Source organism: Cupressus sempervirens, chromosome 4 (genome assembly GCF_028749045.1).
Source record: "Cupressus sempervirens isolate cs-2001-9-10 chromosome 4, ASM2874904v1, whole genome shotgun sequence".
NCBI classification, from domain to species: domain Eukaryota; kingdom Viridiplantae; phylum Streptophyta; class Pinopsida; order Cupressales; family Cupressaceae; genus Cupressus; species Cupressus sempervirens.
In genome coordinates, this window is record NC_143121.1 from 566,111,057 (window position 1) to 566,121,511 (window position 10,455).

Sequence of the window (10,455 nt, forward strand, 5' to 3'; positions counted from 1 at the left end):
CGAGGTCATTTAATGCCCCTAACTTGACTTTGAAGCATTCTTAGGAGGTCTCCAAAACTCGAAAAATTGCAATAACTTTCAAACCGTGGGGCCTTTTGACCTGATTCTTTTTCTGGAATGCTCTAAATCACAATTACATTCATCTGGCCAATTCACACCTTCCAAGTCACCAAAATGATGGCCAAATTGCATGCTCCTATTTTTTCGAGATTTTCTAGCACACTGATAGTTGAACTGTGAGAGTTGGAACCTTTATTTGACCCAAATGGGTATCCAAAAATGTAAAGACATGAAACAAAAACTAAGTCTAAGTACACTTTTTTTTGGGTGACACAGGATTGCCCTTATACCTCTGGATGCTCCTGCATCATAAATGCCTTGTCCTCCATGAACTTGACATCATGTTTGATAATAATTCTTCGGGTCTAAGGGATAAAAATCCTATATGCCTTTGAGGTTCTGCTGTACCCAACAAGGTACCCTCTCTCTATAGTGTGATCTACCTACAAATGTGTATCATTTGGAATATGCCAATATGTCAAACTCCCAAATATCCTGAAGTGACCAAAATTTGCCTTCTTCCTTGTGAAAGCTTCCTTTGGTCTCATCTTCCCTAGCACCTTGTGTGGAACCTTGTTCTGAATGTAAACTGTTGTACTACATGCCTCTACCCATAAGTAATGGGGCATGTCTTGATCATGTAGCACAACCCTTGCTGCCTCCAATATAGAACAATTCTTCCTCTGATGTAGGAGCATCCTAGATTGCACTGATATCCTACATGTTCCTAGTTTTTCCTTTCTCCCAAGTTGCAATGTTTTGCATTGCTGAGCTTCTGTGGTTGTCGAGTTCTTAGTTGTTGCCGAGTAATTTCTTTGGGTGCCGAGTGATTCCTTTGGTTGCCAAGTGATTCCTTTGGTTGCTGAGTGTTGGAGAATGCCGAGTTCGTAGTTGCTGCTGAGTGACTCTTTGGATGCCAAGCTTGTGTGGTTGTTGAGTGCTAGTATTTCGTGGAGTCTTCGTTTGTCGAGTTGTCTATGTCTAGTTCCAATTTAGGCCGACCTTGCTTGTATTTAATTTCAATATAGGTAGTTAATATCTGATGTGAGCCGACTTGTGGCTATGCATGCATTTAATGTAAGATTTAATTTTTTGATAGGCTGACCTGTGGCTGCAAAAGTATTTAAGGAAGTCTAGGATTGAGTTTTAGGTAGAACAGAGAAGGGGAATAAGGCGTTATGTGTCTAGAAGTGTGAACTTGAAGTTGGATTATGAATTTGGGTTTGAATGTATGTGTAATTGGCCGTAACCCAGAAGGCCTTACAACTGGGCATGTATACTGATTATTTGATGAATGTATAGTATTATTTCACCTCTTTCTTCTTTGGTGGTTGTTCTCTTTGTTGTGTTAATTCTTGCAGGTAGATTGGATAGCTAGGTGTGCCTTTGGCCTTAGTCTTTTCCATACCTCTCTGCAGTAAGTGGTATCAGAGCTTGAGGTTCGTCCTTGTGGTGATTGAATTGTGTAGAATCTCGAGTGAACTGGGTTGTAGGATTGCAGATCTACAGATTTTACCTATAACTTGCAGAGGGTTACAATCTTGCAGGAACTTGATTTGTAAAGATGGTTCGAGGTAGAGGAAATGTTGATAGTGCAATATTGGATACATTGAGACAAATTGCAACCATATTAGATGCTGTGGAGACAGTCTAGAGGAGAGGAGCACATCTTGATGATGTAAGTGATGATGAAGTAGCACCAAACTCTAATCCAAAATCTAAAGAAGACCAAGATGAAGCAAGGTTGTTGAGAGTATTGTCTAGAGAAAATTCAAAGCCTGCTATAGAAGTTGTTCCTTATGATGGAAAATTGGATACCAATGTTGCGTTAGATTGGATTTCTGAAATGGAGAACACCCTTGATAATAGGATGGTGAAAATTGTAGTTACAAGATTGAAAGGTCATGCCTCAGTGGCTGGAGCATTTACAAACTGATAGGAAAAGGAGAGGAAAGGAAAAGATCTGAACTTGCATGAAGATGGTGAACAAAGTAAAGAACAAATTCCTTCTTGCTGATTACCAAGTTATCTTGTTGAGAAAGATGCAAAATTTGAGACAAAGAGACATGAGTGTGAGGGAGCATACTGAGGAATTCTATAGATTGGACATCAGATCTGGACATGTGGATGATGATGTTGAGAAAATTGCAAGATACATAAATGGGTTGAGATTTGGATTTCAAGATGAGATAATTTTTGTGAAATTGGAAAGCGTGAAAGAAGCATACCAATATGCTTTGAAGGCTGAGGAGATCTTGACAAAGAAGCATGAACAAAGACAAAGAGGTAGAGGTGGTAGATTCTAGAGAGGGAGAGGTGGATCTTATAGATAAGGTGGCAGATCTGACAATTATGTGCAAGATAAAGGCAAATCTGAATGGAAGAGTAGTGACAAAGACAAAACTGAGTGGAAAGGTGGTAGTTCTTACCAAGGAGGTACTGGTTCTTATCGAGGAAGAGGTAATTCTAATTCTAGAGGTGGTTTTCATGGTAATTGTTTCAGATGTGGTAAAGAGGGACATAGATCCATTGAGTGTAGATCTTCTGAAAGTGGACAAGGTAACAAAATGTTGTGATTCAAGGAGATGATGAGGGTTCACCTAGTGGACCTAAGGTTGGTGAGAATTTGATGGTGAGAAGGACCTTATGTAATAAGGGAAGTGATGAAGAACCTCTCCTTAGAAGAAGTCTTTTCAAGACAAGAAGTCTTTTCAAGACAAGATGCAAGATGGCTGGGAAATATTGCAAAGTGATGATTGATAGTGAAAGTTCTACAAATTTGGCATCAGAAGAATTGGTTACAAAGTTGCAATTACAAAGGCTGAAGCATCCTAAACCCTATCATGTTTCATGGATCAAAGATGAGCATAAGATATTGGTAACTGAACAATGTATTGTGAAGTTCAAGATTGGGCATTACTTTGATGAAGTTTTGTGTGATATTATGCCTATGGATTGTTGTCATATTTTGTTGGGTAGACCTTGGCAATATGATAGATATGCTATACATGATGAAAGATTGAATTAATATACTCTTTGGGTGAATGAGAAGAAACAAATATTGCTGCGTTTGATTGAAAGTCCATATGAGGTTAATTGTACTATTATGAAAATTTGCATGGTTAATGGGAAACAATTTGAAAAGTAAATGAAAAAGAATCAAGTTTGTTTGGATATAATTCCTAAACGACCGAGTTTTGCTAGTGGTGACTGAGTGACAATAGAAACTAGTAGAAGTCGAGTATCAGGAGAAATTGAAAATTTGTTGAATGAATATAAGAATATTGTTGTAGAGGATATTCCTCATGGTTTACCTCTAATAAGAAGTATAATTCATTGTATGGATCTGATTCCTGGAGCTAGTCTTCTGAACAAAGTACCATATAGATTGACACCTATAGAGAATGAAGAACTTAAAAAACAAGTGCATGAGTTATTGGAGAAAGGTTTGATTAGAGAAAGTTTGAGTTCATGTGCTGTACCTACTATTTTAGCACCCAAAAATAATGGAGAATAGAGAATGTGTATTGATTCCAGAGCTATTAAGAAGATCATAGTGAAATATAGTTTTGACATAATGGATTGTTTGAGTGGAGCAAAGTATTTTACAAAGATTGATTTGAAGAGTGGGTATTATCAGATCAGAATAAGATAAAGTGATGAATAGAAAACTACTTTCAAGAAAAAAGATGGTTTGTTTGAATGGTTGGTTATGCCTTTTGGTTTGACTAATGCACCTAGTACTTTCATGAGATTGATGAATGAAGTTCTGAAAAGATTCTTGAGTAAGTTTGTGATTGTTTACTTGAATGATATTCATATATTCAATAAGACTAAGGAAGAACATCTTGATCATATTAGACAAGTATTGCAGAGATAGAAAGAAGATAAGTTGATGATTAATTTCAAAAAATGCTCTTTTATGCAAGATGAAATTGTGTATTTGGGATTTGCGATTTCATCTAATGGTTTCAAAATGGATCCTGAGAAGATTAAAGCAATTTTGGAATGGCCTACACCTGAGAATGTGGGTGAGGTAAGATCATTTGATGGTTTCGCTAGTTTTTACAAAGAGTTTATAAGGAATTTCAGTTCTGTTGTAATGCTATGACTGAGACAATGAGAGGAGATAAAAAGGAATTCAAGTGGACACATGGAGCTGATAACAGTTTTGAGACTTTGAAACAAAAGGTTGCTGAGCTACCTGTATTGGCTTTGCCTGATTTCAATAAGGTATTTCAAATTGAATGTGATGCTAGTGGTAGTGCAATAGGAGCTGTATTGAGTCAAGAAGGAAAACCTATTGCTTTCTTTAGTGAAAAGTTGAATGATGCTAAAATGAAGTATTTTGTGTATGATCAAGAGTTTTATGCTATTGTTCAAGCCTTGAAGAAGTGGAGACATTATTTGATTCCTAAGGAGTTTGTGTTGTATATTGATCATAAAGCTTTACAATACTTGAGAAGTCAACATAAATTGAATTAGAGACATATGAAGGGGGTTGAGTACTTGTAGAGTTTCACATTTTTTATCAAGCATAAGAGTGGAGTTACTAATAGAGTTGCTGATGCATTGAGTAGAAGACGTTCTTTATTGATTGAAATGAAGGTTGAAATTCTTGGTTTTGATGAAATGAAAGAGTTGTATGATATTGACCCTGATTTTTCTGAGGCGTCGAGAGAGTGTAGAGCACCAAATCTAATAGATCAAATAAGTAAGTATGATGAATATTTCATTCAAGAAGGTATGTTGTTTAAAAGAATTCAGTTATGTATCCCTAGAAGTTCTATGAGAGTTAATTTGATCAAGGAAAAGCATAGTGGGGGATTGGCTAGACATTTTGGAATTGATAAAACATTGAGTTTGCTAAAAGAGAAGTGTTACTAGGCACAAATGTATAAGGATGTTTAGAAATTTGTAAAGAGTTATCGAATTTGTCAAGTTGCAAAAGGAGTAAGTCAAAATACTGGTTTGTATACACCTATTACTGTTCCTGAGAAACCTTGGAGTGACATCAGTATGGATTTTGTTCTTGGATTACCTAAGACAGTGAAGGGGTATGATTCTATATTTGCTGTTGTGGATAGATTTTCTAAAATGACTAATTTCATACTATGTAAGAAGACATTATATGCTAAGCATGTTGTTAAACTTTTCTTTAAAGAGATTGTGAGATTGCATGGATTACCAAGAAGTATTATTTCTGACAGAGATAGTAAGTTTGTTAGTTATTTTTGGAAAACTTTGTGGAAGAAGACAGGTACTGAATTAAGGTTTAACTCTACATTCCATCCACAAATAGATGGACAAATAGAGGTTGTGAATAGAAGCTTGGGTAATTTGCTGAGATGTTTAGTTGGAGACAAGCCAAGTAATTGGGAAGTAGTAGTAGCACATGCTAAGTTTGCATATAATAATTCTGTGAATAGGAGTACATGGAAAACACCTTTTGAGATTGTTACTAGAATGTAACCTAGTGGAGTATCAGATTTAAGAGATATTGCTGGTGAAGAAAAGATAATGGCTACAGGCGAAGAATTTTCTGATTTTATGCAATCTTTACATAAGGAAGTGAAGTTGAGGATGGAACAAAGTAATCAAAAGTATAAAGAGAATGCTCATAAGTCTAGAAGATATCATGATTTTGAAGTTGGTGATGAGGTAATGATTCATTTGAAAAAAAGGAAGATTTCTTGTTGGAACATATAGTAAACTGAAAATGAAGAAGTTTAGACCTTGTAAGATCTTGAGAAAATTTGATAGTGGTAATGCATATGAAGTGGAGCTGCCTAATGACATGGATATATCTCCTATATTCAATGTTATTTGATTTAAAGAAGTATCATGAGTGAGATGATGAAGTGGATGTATCAGATGATTACCCTAAGAAGAAGGTTGACAAAGTTGAACATATATTGGATCATAGAGTGGGCAAGAGTAAAAGAGGAAAATATTAATATGAATATTTGGTGAAGTGGAAGAAAAGATCCGTTGAAGATTCTTTATGGATTTATCAATCTAAGTTGGATTCAGCTCAGGTTGTAACGCCTCAATGATTTAGGAGAATCATTTCTTCCAACCCTGGTTGTCTAATGCAGGAGCATTCGAGGCCACACTGATATCCTACATGTTCTTAGATTTTCCTTTCTGTTGAGTTACAATGTCTTGCATTGTTGAGCTTTTGTGGTTGCTGAGTTCTTAGTTGCTGTTGAGTGATCCCTTTGGTTGTTGAGTGATTCCTTTGGTTGCTAAGTGATCCTTTGGTTGTCGAGTGTTTGAGGATGCCGAGTTCATAGTTGTTGCCAAGTGACTCTTTGGATGCCGAGCTCATGTGGTTTTTGAGTGCCAATATTTCATGGAGTCTTCATTTTTCAAGTTGTCTATGTCTGGTTCTAGTTTGGGATGACCTTGTATTTAATTTCAATATAGGTAGTTAATATCTAATGTAGGCCGACTTGTGGCTGCACATGCATTTAATTTAAGATTTAATTTTGTGATAGGTCGACCTGTGGTTGCAGAAGCATTTAAGGAAGTCTAGGATTGAGTTTTAGGTAGAATAGAGAAGGGGAATAAGGCACTATGTGTCTAGAAGTGTGAACTTGAAGTTGGATTGTGAATCTGGATTTAAATGCATGTGTAATTGGCCGTAATCGAGAAGGCCTTACAGCTAGGCATGTACACTGATTATTTGATGAATCTATAAGTGTTATTTCACCTCTTTCTTCTTTGGTGGTTGTTCTCTTTGTTGTGTTTCTGCTGTGTTAACTCTTGTAGGTGGATTGGATAGTTGGGTGTGCCTTTGGCCCTAGTCTTTTCCATACCTCCATGCATTATGCTCTCAATAACTCCATTCCGATGTGGATTGTAATGAAGAATCCACTCTTTCTTGATTCCTTCCCTCGTGCAGAACTCTTGGAAGAGGTTTCCTTTGTACTTGCCTCCATTGTCTGATCAAAGAATCTTTATCTTCCTTCCTATCAAGTTCTCCACAAGAGCCTTGAACTCTTGGAAGCAACTGAAAACCTCATCCTTGGTCTTCAAGAAGTATATCCAAGTCTTTTTAGAGAAATCATCAATAAAAGTAACATAGTACTCGTATCCTCTAAGAGATTTCGTTGACATTGGTCTACAAACATCTGAATGTACTAGATCAAGAACACCCTTAGATCTGGTGTCACTCATTGAAAAATATGCTTTCGCAAACTTCCCCAACACACATCCCTTACATACATCATCATGCTCTGTGCTCACCTCTAGAACATCCATCACTATCTCATGAAGCAATTTGAGTACTCCATGATGAATATGGCCCATCCTTCTATGCCATAGCTCTCTAAGATCTCTAGGATTACTATAGCCTATAAAGGCGACCACTCCTAACTCCAATAGCTATGGGTGACTTCCAATCCTTATGCTTGATCAACATCTGTCCCTCTAAAGAGTACACTAAACCCCCTATCCTAAAGGACATATACAGAAACCAGATTCATACCTAAGCTTGGCACATGTAGAACATCATGAAGTGGAATAATCTTTTCCATTCTCCCTTTGAAATTGAATAGTCCCTTTCCCAGTTGGGTTGAGTTTGGACAAGTTTCCCATAGAGACTTGGACACTAGTGTTCTCCTCCTTATAAATAGGGAAGTAATCTGTAACTCTTGTCACATGAAATGACACTCCACTATCTATATACCAAACACATTGTGAGGTTGAGCTAACCATACAAGCTATAAGTGCAAAGTCATCTTCCATTCTACTAGAGAGTTCTTCTGCACTTGCTAAAGTTGCCACTTGCTTCTTCCCTTTTGGGCAATCATTGACATAGTGGTCTCATGCTCTTTACAACCAAAGCACTAGATCTTGGATAGGTCCTTCTTATTATTCTCACTTTGTGAATTTGATCCTGTTCTAGACCCCTTCTTTGCTTTCCCTTTTCTTGCTAGAGAAACATTTTCCTATTTGACCTCACTTTTCTTACTCTTGTTGGCCCCATTGACAAGACTTAGTCTAAACACCTCTTGAGTGAAATCACTCCATAGTCGATCCCAACTTAGTAAGGTGTCTCATTCACTAACAACTTAAACAAAGATACTCCACTTCTTAGTAAACTCATTTAGGGCTATTCTCACTAGCTCACCATCACTAGGGCTATCTCCAACACCTGCTAACTCATCCTTGAAAAGTCTAAGTCTAGTGAGGTAACTTGTGATGTTTTCTCCTTAGTTCATTTGGGTATTCTTCAACTTCTCTCTGAGAATCATCTTCCTATTGGTGGTAGCATTCTAGTATAGATTCAAAATGGCATCCCACATCTTCTTCACTATATCTAGCTCTAAGATATGTTGAACAATATGATCCTTGACACCATCAAGGATTATACTCCTCGCCTTGGCATCATCCTTCGTGTATGTTGCAAGCTATGTTGCATCTATAGGTACAACTACAACACTGATAACATAATCCTTGATATCATTCTCTTCCAACAATAAAGAAAGTTTGGCCTTCCAGACACCAAAATTTGAGGCACCATCCAATCTGTCTTGATCTCGCAAACTAGCTGAAGCCATCAAAAGGGATTAAAGCAATAATAAATCTAAAGAGATCAAACTAGGGTTTTTAAACCCTCAATTTCTTTCCTAGGGAAAAAAATTTTCTACCCTCAACACTACTCTGATACCATGTGAAAATTACTATTGCAGTCACTGATTATTAATCTCCGATCTTAAATGATTATTTAATTGCCAAAAATTAATTCACAGCTAATATCAAAAAATAACACTACTACAAATTCACCAATAAAATACAGAAATAAATAAGCAACACAATAATACAATATTTTTAGACAAATCATCCCTCGAAAAACCCTGAAGGGAAAACTAGTTCTACAGATGAGGAATTATATTAACTTTGACAAATCAAGAGATGCAAAATTCCTTTCCTCTTACTAGCAGAACTTTGACAACCTCTTGATTTATCCTACTAATATCCCTTCACTGCTATCCCCAACACTATCACTGCACCCTTGCTAACACTGTAAAAATATTTTCTATCATTTCAAATTCATTTGCTAACACTGCAAATGCTTCTCCAACTTCTATTCTCCAAAGGCCCTCTTGACACCTTTTTATACTACTCTTGTTGGAAAACTAACAACCGAGATTGATTTTCAATCAACGACTGAGATAAAAAACAACTTAACAACCCTAACCAAATTGGTTTCTAGTTGCTTCTAAAGGAGTCATTAGTCAATAAATAATTGTTCCTACTCTAACTAATTGGTTAGTAAAACCATTATTTGCTAAATATTTACATAAGGACAAAAAACTGTCCAAAGCTACCAAAACTAATTGTTGGTTGGTTTACATTAAACATATCATCATTATTTAACTATGGAAAGTAAGAACACATAATGCAATTGACATAAGTACTAGTTATGTTAGCCTTAGTATCAATAGGTAGCTCATCATCATCATCAATCAATAATGTCAAGATGGGCAAGAAGACTTTCAACATCGCATGCTCTGGGTGTCTATCCTAATGCTTTGCTTCCCCTATTTTTGTAGATACTTTTTATGTCATGAGCTTCAATTTAGAATGCACATAGACCAAATCTTTCACCTTCTTGTAGTCTACCACGGTTAAAGTGGTTGGAGGAGTGTGTGCCCTAATTCCACTCTCGAATGATGATGAACTGGAAACCTATCAAGATTTTCAATTTTGCAATTAGTGTTGAGTGTTTTGAATAAAATAAATCTTAAAATATAATTTTAATATTCATCCACAAGAATTTAGAAACTAGACGCTTAATAGTTAAAAACTTGTGATAAATTTTTAATGGCAGTAGGTTGTAGGTGCTAGTACATGTCTCCATGGAATTACCTGTTGGAAACTTACAATTGAACAATTGTCATTTTGTCATTGATGTTAAATCTATTGATAAGATATATTTCTACCCAATCTAAATGTCATATCTATTTGATTGATGAAGATGATTTGAGAAGTTGCTCATAACAATAACACCTAGAGGAAAGGTTGAGTTATGAAAAGGAATTTACAATGAATGTTTGATTAGATAGACTTTGATAAAGAAAAGTGATTGTTTATGTCAAGAATGCTAAGACAAGCCGAGAATAAGTATAAAATAAAGTTAGTGCTAAGTAATGCTAGTGTCAATCAAGCTACAATTAGTACTGAGAAAATCTAGTGTTGATCGAGCATTAACATCGACCGAGCAAGACATTTGATGACGAGCCAAAAATTTCTACTGTGACTAAGTATTTTAGTGATGACCGAGTGGCATAATTTAGAGATTTCTGAGTGACAATATAAGAATGAATTCAAGGAAATCATGAGATCAAGCTGAATCAATTGATTTCTTGGGAGGTGTAAACTGTG